This window comes from Sinocyclocheilus anshuiensis, unplaced genomic scaffold (assembly GCF_001515605.1).
Source record: "Sinocyclocheilus anshuiensis isolate Anshui unplaced genomic scaffold, SAMN03320099.WGS_v1.1 scaffold1581, whole genome shotgun sequence".
In the NCBI taxonomy this organism is placed as follows: Eukaryota; Metazoa; Chordata; class Actinopteri; order Cypriniformes; family Cyprinidae; genus Sinocyclocheilus; species Sinocyclocheilus anshuiensis.
Genome location: NW_015540988.1, coordinates 690,470 through 704,040, shown reverse-complemented (window position 1 = coordinate 704,040; position 13,571 = coordinate 690,470). Strand labels below are relative to the sequence as shown.

At 37.2% G+C, this 13,571-nt stretch overlaps 1 protein-coding gene across 1 annotated transcript in view; it reads left to right on the top strand.

Annotated features, from left to right (window-relative positions):
• Positions 1–13,571, top strand: part of tet1 (tet methylcytosine dioxygenase 1) — a 52,800-nt gene that overhangs the window by 21,393 nt on the left and 17,836 nt on the right. The gene's annotated exons all lie outside the window — the stretch shown is intronic.

Sequence of the window (13,571 nt, the reverse complement as noted above, 5' to 3'; positions counted from 1 at the left end):
GTTTTGTTTTGATCTCTCCGCTGCGTTTCCGCGTGCGTCACTTCTGAGCGGCGCATGCGCAAAGCTGACCTCATACGTCATTCCCCCGGAACTGCTTCTGTTTACAACAGTGAGCGCAAGCTAGATTCAAGTGATTATTATGTTTTGAATATGGATATTTTTCTTACAAAAACTCATCGATTCGCTACTGAAGGCCTTTGTTCACCCCCCGGAGCCGTGTGAGACACTTTTTTTATGGATGGGCGATTTTTATTTAAGTTCTTTTGGACTGAGGCAATGCAACACTCGCTGAGTGGAATTAAACCGCTTGAAAGATCAAAGACAATTTTTAATATAACTCCGAATGGATTCGTCTGAAAGAAGAAAGTCATATACACCTAGGATGCCTCGGGGGTGAGTAAAACGCAGTCTAATTTTCATTTTTGGGTGAACTAACCCTTTAACTAAACGTAAACACCTGAGAAAGAAAACGCGTGTGTATCAGTATTGTGAGAGCAGCCACGTCGAGTCTCTTTGCTCGCTCAAGTTTGTTATGTCAAATGTAGATGCGCGGCAAGCGCGCTCATAATAGAAGTTTTTTCATGAAATACATGCACGCTATAGGTCAACACGAACGTCTTTCATTGGTGCGTGAGGAGGGGATCTGTCAAATGAGGTGCCGGATCGGATTTCGGACAAATTTGGAGGTGCCGGATCCAGCTTGTTCTGGCACAAATTAAGCTCTGATTAGCAGTAAGTTCCCCAGTGGGGAACAAGAAATTACATAATAATTTTAACATTCTCACATCACTAGGGCTTCTAATTAGGGACCAAGTTCTGCCTCAATCAGTATAAGAATGACAGTTGATGACTTTCAGAGGTTTCAGAAGCTTGTACAAAACCTGTTTGGCAATTTGATTTTTCTACTGAGTCCTGTTATTATTCTAGTGCATCTTTTGTTTTTCCATGATGAGTAAGTATTTTATTGCTTTTCCAGAGCACTTGCCAAACACTAACTGATTAACCACAGAACTGAGCTGATATGCCATGATATCAGCGTGTATCACCTTGACTTCTAAGTCAAGAGCATCTGCCCATTTGGCCTCTGATATTTTCAATGAGCATCTGGTTCATGATGTATCATGAATGGTTGCTGTCAACATTTAATGTTAAATCCTCCAAATCTCCAATCATAGTCATATCTATAAAGACATGGGCTATTAAAACTAGGGTGACCATATGTCCTCTTTTTCCCAGACATGTCCTCTTTTTGGACCTTAAAAATGCGTCCGGCCGTGATTTCTAAATCGCCCAAAATGTCCGGGATTCGACTTTTGCTTTCTTCAGACACCATTCATGATGTGCTTTTTTGTTTTAGAGCCCTGCGAGGACTGTCCAGTCCCACCTACTCCCGCAGACATTCTAATATTGCATATAATTTTCGCGCATCAGGAGGCCGCTATCAATATGCGGAGAATAATCTCTTTTGGATGAGCGCTCACTGTTCACTTTCGATTTCGCGATCACGTGCACTCTGTGTAAAGGAAGATCAGATACATTGCTTTTCCCCCATGGGTTAAAGGTTTGAAATGTTGCATAAATCACATTTGACTGAAATGCTTGTATTGAAACATTTTGCATTCTACCTATGATAAAACTGCAAGATGTTAAGTTTTGTGAAGAAGGGCTGCTGGTAGGAAGCTTTTTAGCTGTGTTTATGATCAATATGCATAACACTGACTAAAATATGTATATTAGGTATGGAAATGACATATTTTGAGTTTTAATATTTGAGATTGCGCTACTTTGGGTGCTCTCAGCATTAGTTTAACCACCAACCAACCACACCCCAGCCCCACCGGCCCGCCCGCCCGCACTGTCCTCTTTTTGGAAAACTAAAATATGGTCACCCTAATTAAAACATCATCAGAGGTGAACACATTTTTTATGTTTTTACAGCCTTTTAAATGTTCAGATATGACTACTGGGTGTATTTTTAGCAGTGTCTGAGGTTAGTCATCATCTCGACAGCTTGGGCAGCAAAACCTCTGTCTTTGACACTTTGTGTTTTTTGTGATCATGAAAAACAAAACATGTCAAATAGACTGGCACATTGATTATCAAAAAAGCTGTTATTCTTTTATTAATTTTCTGTTTTATCACTAGAGAGAATCTCTAAGCCACATATGACTGGCACTTAATTGTTTAATTAAGGACATCAGAAGAAAATACCCAGCATTCACACTTATGCCTTAGGACATTATTACAATGTGGATTGTTATGCAGTTAATAAAATTAATAGGCTTTTTAAAAGCAATAAGCCATGAGAGATCACACGTTACAGTGATTTTACTACAGATGAGTGGAGTAAATAGGCATAACAGCCTTACCCATGGTAAAACTGGTAAAGCACAGCCTCAAGTGCCTTATTGCCTTCATTAAAATGTTGCAACAACAACAAAAGTAACCAATGTTCAATTAATAATTAAGTAATTCTGTGGTATTCTTTTATAGGAAATACACTATATATGGAGATGAATGACGGGCATTGTGAAGGAATAGGAAGAGGTGTTGCACCAGTGATTTTCTCAAATTTTTGGAGGCTTTAATGAATTCAAGATGGTGAACTTGCTGCCATTCTGGTTCATGAAAACAGTAATCGATTCAGCCCTTGAGTTGGCAATTTCCGTCATTCATCCTCCACCCCAGATGCAGCTGCATGTCAAAATTAATTATTTTTTACAAGTCCCTGTGGTATGTGTTGGATTGACTATTTAATTTTTTATTTATGTATTATTTACTTATTTTGGCCCCTTGCCTTTATGCTTTAAGTAACAGATAACACAAAGTAATAAAAACGTAGTCAAAATGAGTAATGTCAACTGAGCAGAAACAATTGAAGCTGCAGCCTGTAAGTTTTGCCTATTTGTCATCATCTCTGTCAAAATCTAAAAATTTGCGTGGGTTGTGCATGGCTCCAGCGCAGATGAAGCTAATGTTCTGAAGAGTATGTGTGGCTGTCAGTCACCGCACCGGTGTGGATATTTACTGTACCTTGCAATCACAGATTTTAGCCTACGTCTTGGAAGTATGACCTAAATAAGAATTTTCACTGATATTGTCATCTGCACGAGTAAGTAACAAGACTGACACTTTTGTTCTGACCAACTGAGAAAAAAAACATTACAATAAATGGTGCTACAATTTTGATTAAATCTAACAACCGGTTAGCTCATATCACACCAAACCGTGCAAATTATTATTACTGTTATACTTTGTTCACAAATTGTTCATGTTAACATGTATGCAGTGTGTATTAGCGTTACATGTAGATTTCAATTTCTGTACAGTCTAATCTCTAATTGTCATACCATTTGAATTTCATATAAAGAAATTCTATTAACAAAAAAAGCTAATTATTCTTGCTTAGAGCTGGTTCTCTTTGAAATACAAAATTTGTGTAATCCCACGTAGGCTATCTGTAATCAGATGCACATTTAAAACTGGAATATAATCTAATTTCAGTCACTTGTGTTTCATAAACACAAAAACCTTTTTGGATTACAATCCGCCATCAAAATAAGTTTAATTATTCCAGCTGCTTTGAGAAAAGGCTATAAACGATCCACCACCTGCAGCATCCTCACATGCAATAGCCTACTAGCCGGGACTCCTTCTTTTATGTTTACAGATGTTACGTAATGACAAAGCGCCATGCTCGAATTTCCCACAAATTCCTACCAGTACCACTCAAATTAGAAAACATTATTATAAGCTTACCATTGTGAATCGGGCTAAGGTAAGGAGATAGTTTTGAACACTGGCTGGTTATGTACTTGCTCATAATTTGATTTTGTATCTTTTTTTGGTTAAAAATTATACAAAATCAAATTTTGAGCAAGTACATAACCAACCAGTGTTCAAAACTATCTGTTGTGAATGTGTTTAAACGTTGCATCATCTTTTACAGTGTAGTTGATAGTGGTAGAGGAGACAGGAAGCAATGGGAAGATAACGGGCAACGGGAAAGGACCTTGAGTCTAGACTCCAACTTGGGATGCCCAAAACAAACTTGGGTTTCAGCAGTCCAAGGAAAACAATGCAAGTATGCATTTGGGATCTTCTGGTATAACAAGACAAAATAAGTGGTAGATCATTGATATACCAGTTTAATCCTACCAACATACTGAATCTGAAAGCTCTCTTTTTTTTCTGTTTCATTGTTTTATTTAGTTCTGTTTTGGTGACATTTTTTAAATCAAAAGTTGTATTTTCCTCATTAGGTTTTATGATTTTATCATTCTTTTATTTTTGTATTGTTCATTTCAGCAAGTAAATTGGTCTTCTCCCACCAGTCATCAACTGTTAATTCACAAATTAAATTATAACTATATAGTGAAATCTTTAAGATGTAGTAGCACACTGAAAAAACAGTAGCATAACATAGCATAACACGCCCATAACATAAGCAATATACTCAAAACAGCAAATCTTGAGTTTGTCATTTAATATTTTTTTTGTAGCCCTTTTAATGACTGTGTGCTCACTGCTTACTTGGTGTATATAAAATTCAACTGTGTGATCACAGCTGTGTGTTTTGAAACGTGGCTCATGCAGTGAGATTTTGGATCTGGAACTGTTTAGAATAAGGTAGGATGATGTTAATGTTATATTCATGTAGTTAAATCACCAGCAAAAAGTTTTTCCTGGAGCCTGTGGGCAGGGGCTGTAATGCTGTGCCCGTGTAGGATCATTGGCAGGAACTAGTGAGAGTGTTGGTGAGCCAGGCAAGCGAGTACAGCTGGTAGGAGGCTGAAGTGTAAGAAAGTAAGCAAAGGAATCGTGAAATGTCAGTATGAGTGAATGCCTCTGCATCAGCTCTCTCTCTGACCAGTGTGATATGATCTCTGATCTTCCTCAACACCTTGTAATGCTTCTATCACACCCTCAAACAACAGAAATCCAAGCCCAGAACAACATCTGACACCATTAGTGTCACCTCTGTGCACAAGGTGATGCATCATGGCACAGTCCAAAGGCATTTTCATTTATTATTTTATTTGGGCTATATACATCTGAGTACACATCAGTTTACAAAAGAAAAAAAGATAAGTGCTTGTCTTTTATGTATTTATTTTAAAAGGCAGGCTGCATCTGGTGCTACCTAGGATGAACCAAAATATCAAAGTGGCCTCTCAAATTATTATAAATCTGATTAGTATTACATAATTTATGGAATCCTGCTTCCACAATATGACAACATTAAAATAACTTTATCTCACAATTACCTTTTTTATTCCTCTTGTTGCTTAAATGTGTAATGTGACTATATATATCACATTTATGACTGTCTAAACGTAATAACTGAGATACAGTAAAAGTTTAAATAATAAAGAAAATATCAAAATTGCAACCTTATTTCTTAACTTTATCTCACAATCAATTATCACATTCTGACATATTACAGTCAAAATTGTGAGACAGTCACATTGCGACGATCAGAAGTCAAAATCGCAAGACGTTGCTAAGATATAGTCACATCCAGTGGCGAGCGGTGACTTTTTTTAACCAGGTAATCTCCAATCCTTCTATCGTTTCAAGTTTATCCATTATTCGAATGCAAGAAAAATATAGCTGGTTTTCCAAGTAAAAACCGCCAAATGACGTTTACTCGTAGTTACGTTATGATACGTAATCAGAGGGTGGGGAGATGGGGGGGATTCCCCGCTCTATATGTCTCTGCATCTGCTAAATGATTTTTTTATTCCCAGTAAATAGGAGTTAAAATTTCCACCTGGGTGACACTACTCCAATAACAGACCATGCAAAATACCAAAACATATTTAAAATATTGCAAAGTAACGTTGCAACCTTGCAAACAATATAAAATCAGAGAAGGACTTTAACTGTAAGCAACACAAGCATACACAAAACAAAGGGAACAATATGATGTTTGTTTTTATAAAAATTTTATATAGCCCACGTTTTTATTTAAAAAAAAATGTAATTTACCGCTTAGGCAATAACGTTGACATTATTAACATCTCATTTACATATCGACCAACACAATATACCAAGCATAGCGCAAATTAGCGTAGTCGCAAATAAAGAATAAAGAAGCCACGGTACATTGAATAGAACCGGAGGACAAAAAAATGAAGGTTTGCTAGAATCTTTGATAGACCTGGTATTGCGTGACTCCTAGTTGTCTTTTATTTCCTGAAGCAAATTAAAAATAACATGTCTTGGCAAATGATATATTCGGATAATGTGCTCTTCTGGCATTCAAAATAAATTAATTATGTGTGTAAAAATTGTCTCCCTTCTACCCTTCTCTGCGTTGCCTCCTGCTAGCAACAATAATTGCAGCCATTTCAAGTGCAAAATAGTTTTAAGAAATGCTTTTTTGGGTTGTAAATAATGGTGCAAATGCCAGTAATTTGATGAGCATATTCAATAAGGTTAAGCTCAACAATAACTGTGTCCACGCCTTTTCAGCGCTAATTCAGCACTGCGCGTCTTTAGTAAAACCCATAGACTGTATAAAAACATGGACGTAGTGTCCGTGACGTCACCCGTAGGTTTCCGAAGAGCGTTTTTGAAGCCTAAAGTAGGCGGAGCCGGCCGTCGCCATCTTGGCAGCGCGTCACCACGCGTCACTCCCGGATAATCAAAAATGGGTAAAGAGGCGGGAACTGGTTGCTGAAACCACGCCCACCTAGCTCGACGGTGGTGACAGCAGCGGCAATCCACCTGTCACTCAAGTGGCCACGCCCTTAATTATGCAAGGCTTAATATAATTTAAACGGATGAGTTATAAAAAAAATTCACCCCCCTCACAGTTGTCATGAAGGGCAAAATTTGCTATATAGACCAAAACCACTTTTTGTACCAGGCTGTAAACATGGGGAGTCTATGGGACTGACTCCCCTTTGGAGCCAGCCTCTAGCGGTCAGTCGATGAATTGCAGTTTTAGTCACTTCTGTGTTGGTTTCACGAGAGAGACCGGAAGGTTGCCGCTTGGTAAAACATGACAATTTTAATGCCAAAAGACTGTTTGCACTGACGCAAGCTGTTAGTAAAACTGGCCCATAATGTCATATTGCAAAATACAAAGGTACATTGTGAGATATGAAAATTCAAATACAAAAAAGTATTGGTATACTTTATATCTTGCACATTTGTTTCAAATTGGCCATTTTCCTGTAATTGAGCTTTTATCTCTCACAATTTGAATTTATTACAATATATAAAGTAGCAGTTCAAAGCTATAAGGTCACCTTGCAAAATATAAATGAGTGAAAATGGGCTTCCATTGTAACTAGACTACTTTATAAGGTAGACCATACATGGAGAAACTTGTTCAAGAGCAACACACAGTCCAGACTATACAACATTCAGCATGTCTCATCTCAGAGTATTTCATCACATCCAAGTTAAGAGAAAACATTTTCTCACACTGCATATTAACTATGCATATTAGCAGGCTCCAGTGGGTTATTGAGTTAAGAACTGTATTTACTCAATAAATACATTGTTTTATTGCTTTTTAGAGGGGATTAGGATTCTCGCCTCTTGCTCAGGCTGACTTTTCCTTCCGTCTGGGGTTAATAAAATCTGTGTGACTTTAGGGATGTATCCAAACATAGAGTCATGCTTTCCTGAAAGAGAGGATATTGCCACCATTTATGGGTGTTTCTTTGATTGGGGTACATTTGTTTGAATGGGGAAAAAAAGAATGGAAAAAAAAAACTTTAAAAAACAAAAATTAATTTTAATTTTAGAGGACAAGTTAATTATAGACTTTTTATATTGTGTGTTTTTAAAGTTATAATCAAGAAAATTCTATTTTAACTTAAGATCTAAATTCATATTTTGAGTTCATTTTGGCATTTAAGAATAAAAATTATTTTTTTAAATAACAAAGAATTATTGACCTAAATATCCATATCCAGCAGCATTCATTTTTTTCTCCCAAAAAAGTTTTTATTTGATTATGATGGAAATAAGAAGTGACAGGGTAGTACATCCAGCGGAGTGACCATTTGAAGATCAGAAATATTATTAACTTAAATGTTTTTACATGTAGGTGTTATTACCAATTTTAATTCAGAAGTCATTTCACAATTTATATAATTGACTGCTAAGAAACTGATTATGTTAGCAAGTTTACAGCTTGTTCAGCTTTTTCTCCAAAAGGTGAAAAATGTCATTATCATCGTACATTGTAGCCATTACACACAATGTTAATTATTTAAAATCCCACATTATACCGAAATCCACTTGAACATTGATCAAGGTCCTGATCAGATTAATGTTTTAACATGAAGCAATTATTTTCCCCAAGATTTCAAGAAGTCAAAAATTCCCTAATTGACCTTTCACAGAGACCACAAATCTGCCATTTTTGTCCAACAAACAAACCAGACAGGAGAGTAGATTAACGTGGGTGGACTTAAAGGGGTCATATGATGTTGCTAAAAAGAACATTATTTTGTGTATTTGGTGTAATGAAATGTGTTTATGAAATATAAAAAACGTACTTCCAGTCTGTGAGTCAGAACAGCCGGCATTGTAGTCTACTCCAGGGGTTTTCAAGGGGGGGCGTGAGCATCAGTTAATTCAGAGACATTCCCTTGAGGATTTATGAATACGAGTTAGCAAATATTTAGCCATCCACTAGGGGGCAATCTGACTCCCACTGCTAGTCGACAGTTAGAGCAGAGTTGGCTCGAGTATCAGTCACGCTTATTGACAGTGTAAGATGATTTACGATTAGCCGTGTTGGAAATCCAACCACGGATTGGCAAGTTGTTATCTCAGAAACAGGCTCAGCCATCACATCACATTAAATCAGGTAAACTGGTTATATATTTAAGTTTCAGTATAATTACGCACGCTATATCAGGGGCGGTTCTAAACCCTTTTTAGGTGGGGTTCAGACCCTTTATCTGTCACCTTAGTGAGTCACAACGAAACACAGCGTCACACACGGTGGCCTAGAGTGAGCGGCGGCGGGCTAGAGTGAGCGGAGGCCGGTGGATTCGAAGACTCGCGGCAACCACATGTGACGACCCCGGGCTGGACTCCGCTTCGTCCAAGGTGAAAGCCGATCAGGCGATCCACAGCGAAAAAAATTGTTGTATTTCCTCAGCAACCAGCACGGATCAGCTCCAGGCATGACGAAGTGATATCGTCCTCTTTTGGAAGGCCAAACAAAGTAGTTTCGCTTTCACAACAAATCACACAGTGCCTTCACGACATGGCGGCGGCGGCAACAATACTACAGCGAGAATAAAAGTTACGCCTTCTTTCTTTGCGTGAACATTTGGGCGGCGTTATGCAAATCTTCCCACATCGTGACGTAGACATGTGGGGGCGTGTTAGAACGAGCCGTTTTAGGTAGGCGTGGCTGACTCTTAACTTTTATAAAGAATATCTCTTTGGATTTGAGACTTTAGTCTTTGCAACTTTACAGATCTTCTTTATGCACTAAGAGCTTGTAACACTCCAAAGAGAAAGGAAAAATTGAAATCGCATCATATGACCCCTTTAAAAACTTGAAAAATTGTGTGTATTGACATCTTTCCGCGATTTAAATAAAATACCTTCTGATGTTCATTCATGTTTATTTTGTGCTTGAAGTAAATATTAAAAGAGGATTGGTTCAAGTGCCGCTTGAACTGAGGCAATACAGTGATCTGTTACGACACATTAAAGAGCCACAAATTGGTATTTACTGTTTGAATTTCTTAAAAAAATGACGAAATTAGAAAGATAAGACTTTGTTTCATACCAGAAGTAACCTGCTCTGTCTTGTCTGTTGGCGTGTTGTCAGTGTTCTGTTTGCTCTGCGATGTATTTTCCACTGCATGCGAACATGTGTAGTGTGAGAGCGGCATTACTTGTCGGACATAGCAACAGTAACTTAGGGGGGTGGGTCTTTGCGAAGTGTCAATTGTAGATTTACCCATATCCATCCATTTACCACACACTTTATTCCTTCCTTACAGTGATAAAACGAGTTGAAGTTCTCCTTTAATCTCCTGACATGCTAAATTGTGGCTGGTGTTTTATTAGTTTGAGACATTGGTGAGCAGTTGACACCTCGACATCGTGCACTGGTGTAGGGGCCGTTTGCCAGCACTTCATGAGATTTATACATGGGCTGCTTGTGACTAATGAAGTCTGGGCAGCTTTTTAAGGCTCACCATATGGATATGTTTCTGCAATTGGCAATGAATCACACGTGAGGAAAGACAAATAAGGGAGGAGTTTTGGGTACTGGAAAAGAAAAGCACTTTCTATAAGTTAACATTGCTCCAAAAGACATCTTTACACAGATGAGTTAAGGCTGGTCAGTGCCTGCTCAAAATTCAATGTAAAGATGCAATGCCGCATAAAAGCCAGACTAAATTATGCCTGTTCAAACCCACCTCAGCCCCTAATATCGAAGTATACAGTCGTAATTGCAGTGTAAATGCATTCATTCCAACTCTGAGCAGCATTAAATAGTCTGTGTAAAGACAAATAAAAGCCACTTCAGAAGATTGCAGTGTAAATTTGGCATAACAGAATAGAAATAGAAATGAAAGTTCTGCCAAAATTTGCTCACCTCATGTCGTTCGTTTGACTTTCTTCTGTGAAACACAAAAGAAGAAATTTAGCAGAATGTCCAAGTTGCTCTTTTCCATTCAATAGAATCGATAGAGACAGCATTGGTCACTGTATAGGTTTTGAACCTGACATGAAAGCAAGTGAATTAATCTTTGTTTTTGGGTGAACTATCCCTTTAAGAAAATATAACAAGACTTTTTTTTTTAAGTCCCCCTGTAGTCAAAAATTGTATCCTTTAAAACTCATCTTTGATCATATAAATGACATATTTAAAAAATGTTTCTTGTGAAAATAATTTTCTCGTGCCTTAAAATAGCTTGAATGCAACTCTACACCCTTGCCTCATTTACTATACGCAGATCTATGAATACGCGAATTAGCCCCGCCTCCACTCAGTCACACAGCAGCCAGCCATGAGCCATGTGCGGATGTCAATGCGGGAGAGGTGCGTCTGACTCCGCGCTACTTTTACACTGCTGCCGCGGGTTATTATTCAAGTTAGCGGTTCTAAATACAAATAAATAAGCGCTAACAGCACATGACATCATGAAAATAGGGGGAAATATTAACAGTTGGCGAAACATCTACAGAAAAAAATATAACTGTTACCGGATTAACCTGGCTGCCTTCTCACTAGACCCTTTGCAGCGCAGTTAATGATATGCTAAGGATAGGATCCCTTGACGCGATTGGTTATTGAGTTTTGTGACATAGCAAAACAAAGGCTGTTTCAAACCGCGTTTCTGTGACTGCTTTTGGGAAACTGCAGTTTTAAGGAGAAAATACTCAGCAATGGTGTTGATAAATGGATTGGCACATGGTTTGTCTAAAAGCATATTAAAACAACACATAGACAAATAAACAACATAAAAAACTTGATTTTCACCACAGGGGGACTTTAAGGCAAATGATTTGTCAAAGTGAAGGACATGAAACATGCTAGGATTAATATTTGTATTAGTCCCACAAAAACTACTGGTTTCACTTGTGAAATGCACTGTCACTTGTACCATTATGTAGCATTCAGAAGTCTTCAGAATATTAACCAGATTCAGCCTTTATGTCCGTTGTCAAAGAGAATAGCACAACTCCATTGTCCGTTGATGTGAGCGTGAAGAAAACTGTCTCAAGGCAGCTGACTCACTGCACGACTCAAACCGATTTCCATCAGCCACCTCACATGTTATCACACAAAGCACAGCAACAATACTCAGCCATCACTGGACACAGCAGGCAGGCTTATTATGGATGGCTGCTTTAGACAAATGCTCACAGAGAGACAATCAGTCTATTATGCATGTTACGCTTTGGAGTAAAGTTTCATCTGGAGTGAGGATTAGTTGAAATATCTTAGTTTAAAACCATATGGACTTTCATATAGGCAAGATTCCTTTAGAAAATGATAAAAAAGTAAAAATCTGGTTTGTTCATAAAAAAAGTGTAGTGATATTAATTGGCAAAAAGGAATGGGTCACATTCATAGAAACTAAGTCATCCAGACAGACCAGTTTAACATACAACGGCCATTAAGTTAAAATATAACCTGTTTTACGACCTTGAGTTACTGTACAAAGTCATTTCATATTGACTCAACAAATACTGTCTTTTTCAGTGAAATAATGTGCTGCCTACAGTATTTAATTGAGGCATATATACATATGTATATTTATGAATAAAGTAATTATAATGATGCATGCACTAACACAGACATGTATTTATAGGTAATATATCAAAGATATATTATGTAATATAATACAGTTGCATACAGAAGATATGTTAAATAATAGTTGCATTTGTATCCGCTGGCTCCCTGGTCTTTGTATTCAGTAGCTGTGCTAGTGCTAAAAGTAGCTGTTGCGTTCCCTTGTCCTCATCTGACCTCCTCAGCCATATGCTTGTGTGTGGAGTTTGGTGTGTGTCTGCAGACTGGGCTGAACAGAACATCGTGTGACAGCTGCAGTGCAGCGGTGGAGGGTCTGCGACTGCGCTGTCACATCCACTCTAAACGCGTCTCCATGGAGAGACCGAGAGCACGACTGCCTGCCCTGAAGCGTCTCACATCCTCCCAGAAGAAGGAGAGCGTGACGCTCCTTGCTGTGGCGTCATTTATGAAAACAGCTGTGTGGCAGCACGCTTAAGTCATACTCGTGCACTTCGGCTTTGTTCCTTGTTATTTTGAACACATTATCCATGTTGGATTCCATCATAGATAAAGCAAGAATAGAGGTGATTATCCTACAAATAAAGTAACAGGTCCTTTTTTGTAATTTAAGATATAAATGCGGTGTTTGCCACTCTGCATTTGTCATGAGAATACCTTTTCACATAATGCACCATTAATATAATAAGAAAAATGAATGCTAATGTGCTTGGGAACTTTCCTGTGCTTCTAAAAACTGTGATAATAATAAGAGTGAGTTTATCACTTAATAAGAAATATTTGATTTATTATTTCAGACACTGAAAATATATAGAATGAAAATATATAAATAAAAATATGAACTATTTAAACTATTTTAATCATGTTAATTATTCATAATTGTCTTAATTATTATTTTGAGCTATTATTAATCTATTTCTAAATTAAATAATATTTAGAATTGAATTATTGTTAGTAATTTCACATAAAGCACCGTTTATACAACAAGACCAGAATGGCTCCTAATGTGGTTGAAAACCTTTGTGTGCTTTTGCTTCTAAAAATAGCTAATTTTGCTTCCAAAGACCACTTTTTCTATAATTATTATATAATAAGAAATAATCTATATGAAATATAATTACTGTATCTATAATTTCTGTCAATATATAAGATTATTAAAAAGAACACACTTAAATATAATACACATACAAAATGTGGAATATATAAAATATAATTCTATTTTAACTTTATGGTTAATTATATTTATCATTATGTTTAATTAATTATGTTGTTATATATATATATATATATATATATATATATATATAGACACATA